Source organism: Arachis hypogaea, chromosome 13 (assembly GCF_003086295.3).
Source record: "Arachis hypogaea cultivar Tifrunner chromosome 13, arahy.Tifrunner.gnm2.J5K5, whole genome shotgun sequence".
Lineage (NCBI taxonomy): Eukaryota > Viridiplantae > Streptophyta > Magnoliopsida > Fabales > Fabaceae > Arachis > Arachis hypogaea.
Window position 1 is genome coordinate 89,972,484 of NC_092048.1, and position 18,179 is coordinate 89,990,662.

Genomic DNA, 18,179 nt, shown 5'->3' on the forward strand with positions numbered 1-18,179 from the left:
AAAGATAATTTCTTTTGTTTTGCAAAATGACATGAATCGCAAGGAAGTTTTGAAGCAATACAATCTATAAAAGGATAATACTTCTTCAGAATAATCAATTTATGCATGAGTATGTGTCCTAATCTAATATGCCAAATGTTATTGTGCTCACTGTGTGAAGGTGTGGTGGGATGAGTAGTAGTCGTAGCTGCCGCCAATCATCTTTGATGTGGATCTATCTTTTATCTCACAACACTTATCATTGATTAACAGTTGACAATGTAAGTTTGAGGTTAACTTTGAAACAGATATCAGTTTAAAATCAAAAGAATGAATGTATAAAACATTTTTGAGAAAAAAATTTTTAGAGAATGTGATTGTGCCAATGATGGTGCTCACAGTTTTGGTCTCATTTGGCAATATCACATTGATTGGAGCAATATTTTGAAAACTTGCAAAATCTTTTAAGTCAAAAGTCACATGATCTGTTGCACCGGAATCAATGACCCATAGTGCAGATTTTGGAATGATAATACTCATAATTCTCGTATTAAAATGTAATGCAATAGTTTTACCTGGAGTGGAAGTCTGAATGGAATTAGTCAAAATTTGATTTGCATTATGAGGTTGTTGCTGCACACTTTTGTCTTTAATCAACTCTAACAAGGTAAATCTGTGCTCTGGAGTGAACCCAGATCTTGATATTCCAGTGTTCTCTTGGAGACAATTGAGCTGGGATTGTTTGTCACTGAGTATATCATCATGCCCCTCAGTGATCACATAATTGATGGTGGTGTTATGTTGCTGCCGTTGATAGAAATGGGAGGAGTACCCATGCTTCTTATAACATACATTTTCTGTGTGGCCTTGCTTGTTGCAATGAGAGCAAGCCAATGTAGCTCCACAACCTCTACAATGAGAGGATCTGTTTGCCATGTTTGCCATTTTGAAAAATCAATGAATCACAAAATAATAAAGATTTAGATCTTCTTCCTTCCAACTCGTTGATCGGAACAGCCATGTTCACCAAGAAAGAATCTTGCGAAATAGCCTCTCATCAAGCTCTATTGGATGAGTATGAAGGAAGAGGTAAGAATGGGGGAAAGAAAATGTCGAAAAAAAATTAGGGATAGAAAGAAAATGGCAAAATTGGATTGATCTCAATTCACAACTTTTTTTTTAATTTGATTCACAGCTTGGTTGCTCTCCATGCTCACCGTACAATGAAGAAAATCTCATGCCCTAAGCTGTTCAAGCTGTGATGTTGATAGTTTGATGAACCAGAAGGGATTAAGAGAGGGAGAGAAATAAGTTCTTCTCATTGTTGAAGAGAATGAAAAATCTCCTTAGAAAATATTTGTTGAGTTATTACACCTTATATACTATGTACTCTTTATGTACTCTCACTAAAAAAAATTACAATGGTAAGCCTATTATTGATAAAGAAATAATCTAGGTAACAGTGTATAAAGAAAATGAAGCAGGAAAACCTGGTATTCGTTGTGAGGAGAAAGTGGAGCATGCTACCTAATTCGTAAGCTACCTCTCACTACCCATAACAAATTCAAAAGCAAAAGTGATCCATTCATACAATTAAATATTTGGATAATTAGTTTATTTGCTGCTAACAGGATAAAAATGATGTTTATTTGACATATGACTTCAGCCAAGTCACATAGAAAAATATTTGGATAATTAGTTTTTCAAAAATAGTTCAACTAAACATGTAAAATTTCAAAACCGCAATTCTTAAACATATACCTTCTTAACAAAATAATCAAAGCGAGCATCATCAGCATCTACTATATTGAGTATACATCAAATCGTTCATAGATCTACAAGTCACATGATCATCAAGAGAATTATTAGCATAAGGGAAAACAAGGCAAGATAATTTAGAATAATATTTGATAACTCAACACCTCAAGAATAATTAAGGACTACAAGCATGTCAAACGAATTAATAATAACAAGAATACAATAGTTGAGCATACATTACATATCATAACTACCTAAAACAAAATTTATCAAGACATTTTCAACTGTATGCCTCGTTTAACTATGACAGTCATCCAACTAATCTATTGGCTCATTAGAACCTCCACTCAGAACAGAATACAATTAAATTATCCATAATTTTTTAAATTGTATTAGCCACACTATCAGCAAATGAGAACTATCAATATATATATAGATAAATATAAAAGAGCTATCAATATATATACATAGATATATAAGCCTTAAATTATATATAAAAGAGCTATCAATATATATAAAAGGGCTATCATCTAAATTCAACCCTTCAACTCAAACAAAAAACCTGTAACTCCAAGAAAAATGGTTTCAAAACAAGAATGTTACAACACAAATGTATCATACATCCAAAATTCCTGAACTATAACATAAAAAAAATCCACAATACTAACATCCACATTAATTTAATTATTATTTACTGTTCATTTCATCCTAATAATTGCAAAATTTAGCATCTAAAGTAAGAGAACCTTGATATAGAAAAAATGAAAATGGTACAGAACCTCGCTTTTGGTTCATTGTCACGTTGAAAACCCTTGCTCGTGCGATTAGCTGCTGTGCTGGACTTCAGAGTAGTGAGTGCGACAGAGGCACTGGTCATTGAGTAGGGTTTATGGTTTGCTCGTGGTCATCGTTTTCTTGGTTTGAGGGCGTATTGAGAGAGAGAGAGAGAGAGAGAGAGAGAGAGAGAGAGAGAGAGAGAGAGAGAGAGAGAGAGAGAGAGAGAGAGAGAGAGAGAGAGAGAGAGAGAGAGAGAGAGAGAGAGAGAGTGTGTGTGTGTGTGTGTTGAAGGGGTTGGTGATGAAATGGGGAATTTGGGGTAAAACGAGGAAATTGTGTTTTTGAAGTTTGGACACGGAACCGGAAAGTGGACGCGGGTATGTGTTTTTAGTAATAAAAATCGACAGTATATTTGTCGATTTTAATTTTAAAAAAATCAACACCTTAAGCGTTTATTTTATACATAAAATTTACACCGTTTATTCAATTTTAGAAAGTGATCTAGACCGTTTAAATTTATCGACGGTAACTATTGTCGATATTTTAATTAATAAAATAGACGCCATATTCCTCGATTTTAAAATAAAAGTATTTTTGACCCCTGATTCGTCGACAATATGAGTATATGACGATAGTAAAGCAAAGGTTAATGCATCATAAAATTATCGACGACCTGCCTGTTGATTTTAATATTTTATTTTTAATTTTTTAAGTAATATCAACGGCAAGCCGTCGAAAAATATCGACGACAGAAATAACCATCGACTTTTGGCGTCGAAAAAATGCTTTTTTTAATAGTGACTTCTCTTGACGTCAATGTGACTTTAGAATTTTGAGAGGTCTAGTGTAACTTGATATGTTAAAAATTGAAGTCTCTTTGATTTTTTCTAGTTTTCTTTTTTATAGAGAATAAATCTAATCGTACTGAGTGATATTCTCTTCTACAATATAGTTTTACCTTGTCTTACAAACTTAACCACCCACATTTCTAATCTACCTTAGTTATCAAGTAGTTACTCCACGTTTTTCCTCTATCAAAAGTCCTTATTTTCTACATACTTTCTTGTTGTTTCAACTCAGCCTTTTTAGTTCAAGTTTTATCTAACCTGTCAGACCAAATTATTTGTCGATTTATATATCATAGTCAATGTTATTATTGTGTCAAACTTTTATGCTAACAAAAGCTAAAATATCTAATCTAACATTCTTTGAGGATGTAATATTTTGAGACGCTTTAATTATTTGGACCTTAACAACTACAAATGTGAATGTTGTATCAGAAATTGCATATTTATTTGAATACTAATAGTGTGAACATTTTTTTTTCAAGTTAAAATAATTACAGTACTGGTGAGAAAGGTTCGACTACGATAAAGTCTTACTTTAAAAGCGGTAGTCAACTAAAAAAACCATATAAAATTTATATTTTTAAAAGTGAAAAATTAACAAAATAATAAAATAAGAGTTAATCAATATTAAATTAATGAATATTTAAATTGATCCATGAATTTATATTGTATTAACTCGCATGATATTTATATTTTTGCGAGAAAGAATGGGAACAGTGAACAGCTAATATAATTAAGCTGAATGCGATCTTCTCCTTGCTAAGTCTGGAGGGTTAGCATGGATCATGGATGTAAGAGTATATACCTATTTTGGTCCTTAAAGAATTTCAAATCAGAGACTTTAGTCCCTAACTAAAATTAATTACTCGATTGGTCCTTAACAATTAATTCTGTCAGTCACTTAGGTCCTTGGCTCCGTCAACTCTAACGGAAGACAAAATGGTCCATGACAACTCTAACAGGGGACAAAATGATCCCTGACAACTCTAACAAAGAACAAAATGATCCCTGACAACTCTAACAAAGAACAAAATGATCCATGATCCCTTTATTCGAAAACGACACTGTTCTTCCCCAATTTTTATCATATCTCACATAACTCTAATATTCATACTCTCCTTCTTCACCTTCACAGTCTTCTTTTCCATCTTTTTCTTCCTCCTCTTTAAGTCCAAGATTAAGCCATGGTGTAATTGCCACACGTGTCGCACCTACCTCAACATGTCATGGACAACACGCTTTTTAAATCTTTGTGACTAGTACACCCACCTCCTCTGCATTTCACCCACCAGAAGCATCCACTTCCACATCTTCGATAACATCACCTCCAACCCCGACAACGTCCACGACATCCTCAAGACCGAGTTCCACAACTACCCCAAGGGCATGCCTTTCTCCATTCTCCGGCAAGCAATATAGATTGTTGGACATTAGGACATCATGAGAAGGTTCTCCTTCGACATCATATGCAAATTCTCATTTGAAATAGACACCGAGTACTTCATTCCTTCTTTCCCAGAGTCCAAGTTGGCAGACAGCTTCAACCTCGCATCTAAGCTATCAGTAGAACGAGCAATGTCGCCATTGCCGCTCGTATGAAAACTGAAGCGATTACTGAACATTACTTTGGAGAAAAAGCTGAAGGAAGCGATCAGAGTGGTGGACAATGTGGTGTCATGGAGATGATAGGGAAGAGGAGGAGGGAGATGACAACAACGACGATGAGTCTTAACAAATCAGACTTGCTGTCTATATTCATAGGATCCATCGAAGACGATAAGTAGTTGAGAGACATAGTCATTAGTTTCCTGAGTATGAATTGGTTGAGAATAAGTTGAGGATTTTTTTCCTTATGAACATTAAAGTTATAGAGTATGCATTGTGTAGCTTGAAGTTACAATGTTAGACTGTTAGTGTTATGCGAGATATGATGGAAATTGGGTGAGAACAGTGTCGTTTCCGAACAAAGGAGATCAGGGACCATTTTGTCCCATGTTAGAGTTGTCAGGGACTATTTTATCCTCCGTTAGAGTTGACGGAGTAAAGGATCTAAGTGACTGACGTTGTTAATTGTTAGGGACTAATCAAGTAATTAATTTTAGCTGGGGACTAAAGTGTCTGGTTTGAAATTCTTTGAGGACCAAAATGGGTATATACTCTGGATGTAATGTTGTGCGTATGTATGTAACATTTGAGGGGTTGGATCATGATCGATTACATACATATAAGTACAAAAATTTATTGACCATACAAGTCACGACCATACATACATAGTTACATTCATACATACGTACATACATACATATATATAATTATAAAATTTTGATAATATATACTTATAAAAGATAATTAAAATTGAATTTATATTTTTATTATTTAACAATATTTTTAGTTTAAAAGAATAAAAAATAAAAATATAATCAAATTAAAAAATATGACTTCCTTTTACAGCATTCTTTAAATATTATTAAAGTTTCATTATTGGACTAATATAAAATATTAAATTATTTTTAATAAATAAATTTTATTAATTAATATGTATAAACTCTAAAAAATATAGATATAAATTATATATATATATATATATATATATATATATATATATATATACAAATTATATAATTTTTTGTGTATAAAATTTATGCAAATATAACTACAAATTATTATTGATTAAATATTAACAAAAAAAATAATATTTACTGAAATATTACTTTAACTAATAAGATGGGGAAGAAGAAATCTTCCGTGTAATTAGAGTAAACTAATAAACTAAAATGTACTACAAGAAAAAAGGCCTATGGCCACGCTTTTTTTTGCCACGCTTCAAAAGCGTAGCCAAAAGTGGTTAATAGCCACGCTTTTATGAGGGTGGCGGTATATTAGAGATTTGACCACTTTTTTTTGCCACGCTTTTGTAAGGGTGGCAATTGATTAGAGAAACGGCCACGTTTTTTTCTGCCACGCTTCAAAAGCGTGGCCATAGAGAGAAACAAGGACGTTTTAAAAGCGTGGCAACAGGGTTTTATTACGGCCACGCTTACAAAACGTGGCCGTATCCTGGTACTCTTTTGGCACGCTTTAAAGTGTGGCCAAAAGGTTTTTTTCTGCCACGCTTCAAAAGCGTGATCGTAGAGAGCTACAGGGGCATTTTAAAAGCATGGCGAGAGGGTTTCCGGCCGATTGAACCGGATAGAGAACCGACCAGTTTAAAAGAAACGGCGTCATTTTTGCCAAATTTGCTTACTTTCGCTCTTGTTCTAAAGCTCCTTCGTTTCTTTCTCCCTTTCTACCCCCGTTTCTTTCATTCACAGAAACTCAGCCAAAAAACCCTAGCACTGTAAGCCTACACCGCTGCCGCCGCAAGGAGTGGCATACTGCTACCATCCGTCCGTCTATCTAGCTTCCCTCGTGCTCCAAGTCTTCAACCCCCGTTCGCTATCACCGATCGCAGCTGCTTCCTCGAGCTCGGCGTCCGTCGTCTTTGTCTGCTCAGCCGTGCTTCCGCCGCCGTTGGTTGCTGTTAACATTCGCGTCTTCGTTCAGTCGTCGTCTTCATTCGCATTCTTCGCCGTTCAAGTTTGCTCGGCGTTCACCGTTCGCGCTCACTCGCCGTTCACCGTTCGCGTTCACTCGCTGTTCACCGTTCGGGTTCGCGTTCGTCTGGAAGCCATGTTGCCCTGCTTCAAACTCTGCGACCAACCCGTGCGCTCCACCTAGCCGTCGAACTGCTCTCTTTTGTCACCGCCTTGAGTTCCCTAAACCCACCACCAGCCAATACACTCACACAACACCAATACTCTGCTTGAAACTTTGCAACTTCTCATTTCTATTACAATAAGTAACTATTTGATTTGGAAGTGGTTTGGTTTTTTTCATAGATTGAATTAAAGTATACAATAGTTATGTTCTCTTCTCTATCACATTGATACTAAGCTTTGAATTCTCTTATTTCATTTCAGGTTTACCGCACTTAGCATGTTTGATGAAATGCTTTAACCATATTTCGGGTTGGTTTTATCATTTCTAGCTTTTAGAAACTTAGTAAGTTGATTGCATGTGAAATTAGAATAATTGGATCTTAGTAATTAGGAAATTTTAGCTGCACAAATAGCATCTTTGTAGAAAACATATTAGCATGATGATTCCACTTGCATTAGTGTTCTTCTGGTAAATTTTAACTGTTAGTGTGAACTTGTTAATTTGCTAATTGTTCTTGTGTTGTTGTTCTGTTGTTCTTCTGTTATTTTTATTTTTTTTTTTGTTGTGATTTTCTGTTTTTGAACCTGTTAAGTTGATAATTTGCTAAATTATTAGGCTGCTGTTGTTTTAATTTGCTAAATTGTTAGGTTTCTGTAATTTAATTTGTTGAATTTTCTATTTAGGTCTTGTTCTTGTTTATTTGCTAAATTGTTGTGTATTTATTGTTGTCTTTGAGATTCTTGCTGGATATTAGTGATCATTGATTTATTATATGCTTCATGTTTTCATTGTTTTCTTCTTCTGAAGGAAAAAAATTCTATTTTCATTGTTTTGTTGATTGTTTGTTTTGTTTCAGAAATTATTTTTTTGTGATCAATGCTCAAACTCTAAATGCTGTTCTGTTGGTTTTACAATGTTTGTTTTGTTTCAGAAATCAATTTTTTGTCATCAATTCTCAAACTCTGAATGTTGTTCTTCTGTTTTTGTTTTGTTTTGTTTCATAAATCAATATTTTGTGATCAATGCTCAAACTCTGAATATTGTTCTGCTGTTCTTGTTGTTTCAGAAATCAATTTTTTGTGATTAATGCTCATACTCTGAATGTTGTTCTGTTTTGTTTTAAGGCTGCGTTTAGAAGAGGTGATTGATTTTTGAGTGTTGTTTTGTTTTTGTTTTAAAGCTGTGTGTTGTATTCAATTTTCATTTTGTAGAAAATTATTTGAGGTATATAAGAATTAAGAAGGAAGACTATTTTAGCGGTATGCTACAAGCTTGAACATAGAATTGAAGAGAGAAACCCTTTATTATTTTATCAATGACCTATTTTTTGTATTGCATATCATTGTAGTTTGTTTATTCATAGAACTAGTTGTTTATGATCCCCTTTTGAAGTAAAAAAATGCAGTAGAAGAGTGTTTAGAATTTGATAGCTTCATTAGCTAATAAAGAGATTAGCTAAGGTTCTCGAAACCTAATAAATATTGTATTGAAAGAGATAAAAACCAGGTTAGTGTGATCTTAGCTTGTTGTTTGAAGATATATATGAATCTGTAAAGGTATGTCTTCTGATTTGCATTTTAATCTTTACAATGATGGTTGCCCGATGTCCAGTGTTATCAATTCACTTTATTTTATAATTTTTATTTTGTATACTTTCTATTTTTCTCAATACTTGCTACACTTTATGACAGGAAATCATCAAGCATGTGTTTCTTTAAATAGCTATGTAAGTTTAACTTGTAGAAAATGTATTAATAAGCTAGAATGTGAGTCAATTTTTGAGCATTTTCTATTTTCTGTACTAAATTTTGGACTAGCAACTGTGATTATTTGAACTAATTAATTACCTTTATTCTTGTTCAGCATGGCACTCTCGGGGCACTTGTCCAAGATTCTGTTAAGAGCCACTACTAGACCCTGTTTTACTGTGCACCCACCCTCCGCCACTGTCGCTACCCCAGCGCCACCACTAGGCCGCAACCGTGTTGCTCCGGCCATTCACTCATCATCATCAATCTTTCCCTTCCCTTCCCCTGTTCCAATTCCCTGCTTCCCAAGTTCCCCTTTCATCTCATTTGATTTTATTTCTGTTTGATTAATCTGGTTTAGCTCATTCTGTTTAGCTTGTTTAGTTCAACTAATTTAGTTTAGTTGAATTAGGTGGTTAGAGAATCTGGACTGGTTAGTGGATGTAGGTTTTGTTTTATTTACTGCTACTGTTCGGAATGAATTTGTCTTTCCTCTGAATGTTGCCCTGGATGAACTTGTTTATTGTGCTGTTTTGGTGTTGAGTTCTGGACTTATTATTGCTGTTTATTGTATTTTTTTTCATTGTCCAAAATAGATGCTGTGAAAGTGTTACTATTTCATTAATTTTTCTTGGTTTGTTGTTGCTGAGTGCTGCTCTGCTTGTTGTTTGGTCCATATTATATGAACTGCAATTATTTCAGTTTGTGGAACTGGTTAAGTCATATGAATTCTGTTTCCTGCTTGCTTGAACCTAGGAAACATGCTATTTACTGCTGCTATTTAATAAGTGTTGCTGCTTCGTGCCATGTGTTAGTAACTCATTTCTTCGTTGCGATTCTTTGTGCTTATTATGCATTCATGCTCATTACATCCTTAATCATTGGCTACTGCTGATTTCTCAATTTGCATTTCCTCTTCTGTTCACTTCCTATGCATGCATATATGATGTTGATGAATTTAATTATTAAAGCATTCATATGAAATTTGATTTGATTGATTGAGTTTGGGAAATAGCCAATTTACTACTGAAATGTTGCTGGATTTTTCCTAACCTTGTTTTATTACTTCCAACATTATTCTATATATTTACTGCTGAAATGCTGCTGGAAATAGCCTATTTGCATTTTCTGGTTATTCCTTGCTTGGACTCTCTTGTATAAGTGGATGAGTAATGAATATTATTGAAGAAGTGAGGAATGGAGAGATGAGTTTTTTTTTTTTTTTGGTTTACTTGGGCGAGCTGGCTATCTTTAAGAAGCAAAGGAACTGGTTTACTTGGCGAGATGGCTGACATGGACTATTGTTCCTTTTTAGCTAGCACTCCTAAAGATGGTTTATTATATTGTGCACTTGCAATCTTCAACATCTGCCTGAGGTCACGTGTATGTCAGATTCCTATATTCTTGAGATGGGTATCTCACATCCGTGTGCATATAATTCCTACAAATCAAATATGCCTGGCATATTAGATGCCCTGCAAATAAATAATTTTGTCACTTGATAAAAGAGCTAATAATGCGTCTGCTTTATAGTTGTTCAATAACTTAGTTTGGTATTTTGAGCATAGTTTAGTTTCGTGTTATTGTACTTTTAGATTTGCATTTACCAATCAGTGAGCATTCAATTCAATTTTTGGCTATCTGTGGTTAAATCTAACAGTATTTGATAATCCTCGCTTATGGGTCTTTTTTTTCTAAATAAAATAAAATAAAAGAGTGAGAATTTATTATCTCTCTCTCTCCAAGGATCTAATTTTTTTGCTAAATGATTAACAGACAGTAGACTATAAGAGACCAACCTATGAAGAAGTTATTAGAATCTCCAAGCTTTACTTCCAAGGGAGTGCAATATCTGCCAAGTGCAAATCGACGAAATGGTGAACTTTATGGATTCAAAATGTAGTTCAATCCATTTTCTTCACTAATTTTCACTTACAATGAGTTTGGAATACTATTTGTAAGTGGATACTAGGTAGAAGATGCTCATTAGGTGCCTACTACTTTTTGTAATAATAAAGATAAATAGATCTGCAAGGTGTTTGGAATTTTTATTCCTATTAGCAAAATAATGCTGATGAATTTTTATAGTAGAATGTGAACCTGGTTTAATTTGGAATTGTTAATACATGCATCAATTAGATTATTTCTTATAATGTTTTTATATATATCGTTTTTGTTGGTTCAATTTGTTCTTGATATTTTGCTGCAGGCTAGTATTGGAATGGATAACTTGAACGCTTAATGCACAAAGTGGAGTAATTTTAGGTTGATTCTGATCTTTTACTAAGTATTTAGGCTGATAATCATCTCTATTAGTGTAATTTGATATATTATGAGCATTTCTAACTTGTATTGTTTCTGTATTTTTCTTCGGCTTTTAGTTTTGGAATTTGAACTCGAGATTTATTTTGTATTTGAATATTAGTTTTTTAATGTATAAAACAATTATAGTAAATTATATATGTCACTAATTATTGTTTGATTTGTCTTGTAATAAAAATTGTATACTATATTTGTAGGTTTGGTAATAAAAAAGGATTGAAAATTTATATTGTGTAGCAATGAAGATCAAGTAAGGAAAATGATTTTTTTTTAATTTAACAAGGCTTTTGCCACGCTTTTAAAGCGTGGCTGTATATCTTGCTATGGCCACGCTTTAAAAGCGTGGCCGTATCTCTTCCTATTGCCACGCTTTTATCTCCCACCTACAGTCACACTTTAAAAGCGTGGCCATATCTCCCACCTACAGCCACTCTTTTAAAAGTGCCAATTTGTAAAAAAGCGTGACAAGAAAAAAGCGTGGCGATAGAACAACCGTCATCCTTTCAGATGCCACCCTTTCAAAAGCGTGGCGGTAGCTCAAAAAACGTGACGAATTTCGCCACGATTTTTTCAGCTTTTCACCACGCTTTTAAAGCGTAACAATAGAGTTGTTTTCTTGTAGCAAATTAGCCCATATCCAGCCTAGCTAACTAGCGTAGCAAGTGTATATTAACAATTAAAATGGAGAGCGTCAGGTCAATATCTTTTAACAATTAAAATTCAAAGATATGATTTTCTACTCCATTATTAATTTCCACGTACTTCGAACAATTCATACAGATTTAAATATGCAATCTCATCAAAACGAATGTGCTATAGCACAACTTGACTTGGAACTTTTCCTTGTTTCACACCATTTGTTTGGAAATGTATGTTACGCGACATAAGTGAATACAATTTTAAGTGATTTTACTCGAAAAGAAAATTGATTAACGGCAAGCAACTACTACTACATAATGTTTTTCATTAGTCATGAAGATGTTTTACTAAATATCATGAGACTTTTGAACATTGTTCTAGCTAGTTAGAAAATTCTCTTGACAATTAATGCCATTTATAAAAAAATAATCAACTTCAATATAGTAATTTCTTTAAGACAGATAGTACGTTAAATTATTGTTCCAAGTTAGACTTCCGCATTATTTCGTTAACTTTGACATGCATGTACCTTCCTAAACATTGCTAGGAAATTCTTTACCGTAAAATAATAAGCATAATAATATGTTGGAATTTAGAAAAGAAAAAAGGTTTTGCAAAAACAAAAAGAGAAGTTGAAGTTGGGATATAATTAAGATCTTTGATTAATATTTCAGGTGCCTTAAAAAAGTCCAATATTTTGTACTACTTGATGAAAATATTTTAAAAATTATAAAATATAGATTCAAGATACAAATAAAGTTATCAATTAAAAAAATTAATATATATATATATATATATATATATATATATAAATTAAATTTGAATTACCAATATATTTCTTATACATTTATTAAAGTAAAAAAAAATAAAAAATGTTTACTCATAATAATTAATGCACATATTAGTTAACACTTTATTTTTTATCAATCATACTACACATCCATATAATTTTGTATCCAAGTCCATCCAAATTGGCCCAACATAAAAATACCCAATACCATTAAATGAGCGTGTATTACATGCGCACCAAACCCCCGAAACGTTAACATTCATTCATGTTTCATTATGAAAAAATATTTTCTTCTTCAACCTTGAAATCGCAACTGGAGAACTTCGAATCACTCTCAAAATCTCTCAAACTTCACTCGTATTCTCTGCGAAAACCACTATTGGAGAAGAATCGCGAGAAAATTTCGAAAGCAAGAAGAAAAAACAAACGAAAACAGCAACAGAGACTACGAAAGGTATGAAAAAACTACTGTTCATTTAAAATCTCACATTCTCACACTTCTCCTAGTTGGATTTAAGGTTTAGTGGATTGATTAGCTTCGTTTATTAGATCGAGTTATTCTAAATCAATTTTTTTTGCGTAACTAGGGCATAGGAATGAAAATGTGCTCTTATTTTTGTTCAGTTCAGTGGAGTTGGTCATTTTGATTCACTTGATTGTTAGTGTGTCCAGTTGAGTACTTTTGCATGCAGAAATGCTTTTGTTGCTTATTGAATATTTATCACATTTTATTCACACCATGAATTGTGTTCTATTCAATGGGATTGGTGATTTTTATTCACTTGATTATTAGTGTGTTCAGTTGAGTCCTTTTGCATGCAGAAATATTTTTTTTTGATGATTGAATGTCTATCATGTTTTATTCAAAACATGAATGGTGTTCAGTTCAGTGGAGTTGACCATTTTCATTCACTTGATTATTAGTGTCTTTAATTGAGTCCTTTTCATGATGATTGAATGTTTATCACATTTTATTCAGAACATGAATGGTATTTATTTTAGTACAGTTGGCCATTTTCATTCACTTAATTGTTAGTGTGTTCAGTTGAGTCCTTTTCTTGATGATTGAATATTTATCACATTTTATTCAGAACATGAATGGTGTTCAGTTCAGTGCAACTGGCCATTTTTATTTACTTGATTGTTAGTATGTTCAGTTGAGTTCTTTTGCATGCAGAAATACTTTTCCAGCTGTTTAAATGTTTATCATGTTTTATTCAGTACATCAAGGGAGTTCGGTTCAGTGAGCTTGGACATTTTCATTCACTTGATTAAAGTATGCGTGCTTGTGCTTGTCAGTGTATTTAGTAAAGTATTGACTAAATTTTTTTGTCCTTACAGTAAAAATGAAGAAGACAATGGTAACAAAGAAGGAGAAGCCACGCTATAACGTAAGAATATGTACGCATTAAATATATTTATCGCCTTTCACTCGAATAAACTCTATTTTATATTTTAGATATATCGTGACATACTATTTCGAAACATTGCAGAAAGCTCATGATCTCAGATGCCAAACAAAGACAATAGCGAGGGTGTTCAAGGCAATGAGTCAGGAAAAGAAATATATAGTTGAAGAAATGAGATTCGCTGCGTTGGAACAAGTCCCGGAAATGAACGTCTCTCACAGCCTCTTGAGAGAGTTGATAGCTTTCTATGATGACTATTATGGATGCCTGAACACTCTCCATGGCAAAATATACATAACACCTGACAAGGTAGCAGCTCTGCTGGGCATAAATCACAGGGTAATACACTTTCCACCTTGCGCTTATTTTGGTTCATTGCATGTTTATTTTTGGTTCACTTATGTACAGAAAACAAAACTGAGCCTATTTCACTGGTTAAAATATTGTAGGGGATCTTTTTCCTGAAAACGTTAACTATGGCAGACTGAATGAGGCAGACAAGCAGATTATTGATGGCTTCAAATGTGTTACTTTAGCATCTCTAACGAAATCTGTCCTCGATATGAGTGTTGAAGGGGAGAAAAACCGGCAGAAATTCCAAAGGACTTTTGTCATCTTCGTCCAGAAATGCTTCCTGCTGCCGACGACGGTAAGCATGGCCTCCCCAATCCACAAGCCATCTGCCCTTCGTGTGGCCAATATCCGACAGTGGGATTGGGCAAATCATGTCCTGAGCTTCCTGAGGAAGGGGATTGAAAACAGGAGAAAGGGAAAAAATAGTCTGTTGATGGTTGCGTGTTTGTGTTGATGCTCATATATTTGCATGAATCCAAGTTCCCTCGCTTCGATGCACCTGGGGCTCCCGGGCCACCGTGGGTGGCCCACTAGACACGAAAGATGATGCTCAACTGGATTTCTCATGAAGCAACAGATACAATGGTAAATTAAACAAAAATTTTCCCTGAAATTTTGGTTCAGATGCACCTAAAATACTCTGCTAACTGAATCAGCTTGTGTTTTAGGGACTTCTGTACAGAGAACAATGAAGGGAGGAAAAGAAAAAAAAAGGAGAGAAGGTGGAGAAGAAATAAGTTTTTCTGAAGGGGAAAGAAAAGGGGAAGCGGAAGAAAAAAGAAAAGAAAATTGTTCTCCTGGATTCTTCTTCAGAAGAAGACAGTTTTTTTTTATTCTGAATCTGAATCTAAATCCAAGAAAACACCACCAGTCAAAAGAATAACACAAGGCTGGTTAAAAAATAAAACATTGTTCCGACGGATTCGGAAATAAAGTGAAACTGCAAGCAGTCCCACAGATTCAGAAAGCAAAAGTGAATCCAAAAATCAGTAAATTTGATGTTCATATTGGTTTTGTTTTGCTTGTATTTGTTTAAAATTGTTCTTATGTATTGCATAGAAGAAGAAAAAATTGAAAAAATAGCTACAAAGAAAAGAAAACAACCACAGAAGGTGGTTAAAAAAGAAAGCGAAAAAAGGAAGCCCGTACCGATGGATTTAGAGAGCTCAAGAAAATCTGAAAGCCAATAAGTATTGGAATTGATAGATTTCGGTTCATTTGTGTGATTGTATGATGTTCATCTGGTTTTGTTTTGCTTTTCTTTGCTGAAAATTGTTTATGTGTGCTTGTTAAGTAAATTACAAATGTGGTATTGTTCAATGGAGTTGGCCAAGTTGATTCATTTGATTGTCAAGTGTTCAGTTGAGTCCTTTTACATGCAGAAACATTTTTCTTGATGATTGAATGACAATCACGTTTTATTCAGAACATGAATTGCGTTCGTTTTAGTGGAGTTGGTCATTTTCATTCACTTGAGTGTTAGTGTCTTCAGTTGGGTCCTTTGGCATGCAGAAATATTTTCTTGCTGATATTATTCTTGTGTATAAATTCGATGTATTTGTATTTGTTGCAGAGAAAAAGAAATTGAAAAAACTCCGACGGTGAAGAGAAAACCACTGGAGAGGGGCGCAAAAAAAAAAACCAAATCAAGCAACGTTGTTCTGATAGATTCAGAGAGCAAAACTGAATATGGAAGCGAGTAAGTATTCTGAAATCATATTTTGGGTTAATTGATACTTTTATTTTAGGTTCATTGATACTTATTTTATGAATTTTCAAAAGTGAACGAGTAAGGGTCGGTGCTGCCGAGAGAAGAAGAGAGGCATTGTAGCTGTTAAGAGAAAAGAGAGCAAAGAGAAGAAATGATGGAGCTCAGACAACAAATGTTACTCTGGATCACTTTGACTAGATAGAGGCGCAAAATGATTTAACTGAGACGTAAGATTCAGTTTCTTATATCGAGTTCTTTTTCTTTGTTTGCTAAAAGCTCTTCTAATTCCTCTGGATTCATTGAGTAATATTTATTTATTTTGCTTAGACTGCCGACTGTAAATCTGGGTACCGAACCTCTCTTACAGACTCAGACGAGCTCCACACCATCTGTAAATGCCCCTTCCAATACCAGGTAAATTCGTTCATTGCAGGATTTATTTCTGGTTCAATAGATTCTAAAAATGAATTTGATGTATTTCTAGACCTCCACTTTTAATCTTGGTTGCTGATTTTAATTTTGTATCCTTTTTATTAGGAAAAATATCCTGAAAACCCCTTAAAATTTTTTAGGAGAAAGAAAATCCATCAAAAACAGAGTTTAAAAACTCCACCTGTGTAAGTTGAAAATATTTATGTTGGTCTTTTAAATTTTGGTAATAATTTTTGTTTAATTGAATCACATAAAATTCGTGTTTAAATGTCAGTAGCACTAGACCTGATCCTGACCTACAAATCATTGAGGTTCAAGAAGAAGCTCGTTCTCAACCTCTAGAAATGTGAGTTTTTCAATGTGTAGAGTTCAGTTTCACAGTACATATTCTAATCATTTAACATTGACTTCTTCCTTGTTTATATTCCTTAGATTTCCAATTGCGGTGTCTCTTCCGAGTTCTCTTAAGGAAGAGTTAATAAAAGATGACTTTACCTATGTCCCTTCGGAAAGTCAAACACAAGAAACTTCTGTTAATGAGTAAGTTGCACATAAAATTCTTTTTATTAATTTTAATGCTATAGGATAATAATTTGGGGTCATTATTGAACTATTTTCTGTTTAATGTAGCAGCCCTTCTGAACTACAATAGCAGCCCTGCGAAGAAGCACTGGCACAACAATCAGAACAAGAAGCACCTGTCTATGTGTAAGTTTTACTGCTTGCTTAAAACTGGTTAATTTCGTTTCATTACTTGCTTTACTTGTGGATCATTTGAATCCACAAATCAATTCAATGTGTTCTTATGTTGGCCTCTCTTCTGTTTGTTACAGCTTCCCTCCAGAACCAGAAAAGCAGGCCGACGAGGACGGAGCCAGAACCTCCGATGAATGTGTAAGTTTTAATTAAAATCATTTTTTATAATCTTTCGTATTATATGATATTGCTTTTTCATTGTTCTTTTAAGTTGTAAGTAGAATTATTTTTATTAGTTTTAATGGTACAGGAAAATAATTCTGGGTCGTTATTGAACTCTTTTCTATTTAATGCAGCAGCCCTCTTGAGGAACAACAGCAACCGTGCCAAGAAGTTCCGGTGGCACGACAATTGGAAGAAGAAGCACAACCTGATTTGTAGGTTTCCTACTTGTTCAAATTTGGATAATTTTGGTTCATTTCATGGTTCAATTTTGGTTCAGTTGAATCCAGAAATCAATTACTCTTTTCTATTTGTTACAACTGTCCTTCGGAAGCCGAAATGCAAGCCATCAAGGGATCTTCCCAGAGGAAGACGGAGCTAGAACCTCTGTTTAATGTGTAAGTTTTAATTAATATCATTTTTTCATTAGCTTTCGTGTTATATGATATTGCTTTTTTATTATTGCCTAAAACTTTCCTCTGTTGTCTTGCAGTGCTGCTGGTCCTTCTTTGTGGGAACCTGATGCACCTTCTTTCGATCTTGGCATAAGTCTCCCGACATCTCAACCAACTCCCCCAACCTCTCAGCCGATAGTGACATAGCTTGAAATCCTGGCAGACGTGGTGGTAGATGGTGGGGTGGCGGTGGCATTAAAATTTGCCGACGCAACAAGTGCCGAGCCTTGCTTCACAGCAGCTGAAGTGTACAAACTCCGGAGAAAGAGAAAGAAATCACGGAGGAGTTGAAGGAGAAGTGTGATCATTTGATGACACATGTGAAAGAAACCAAAGATAG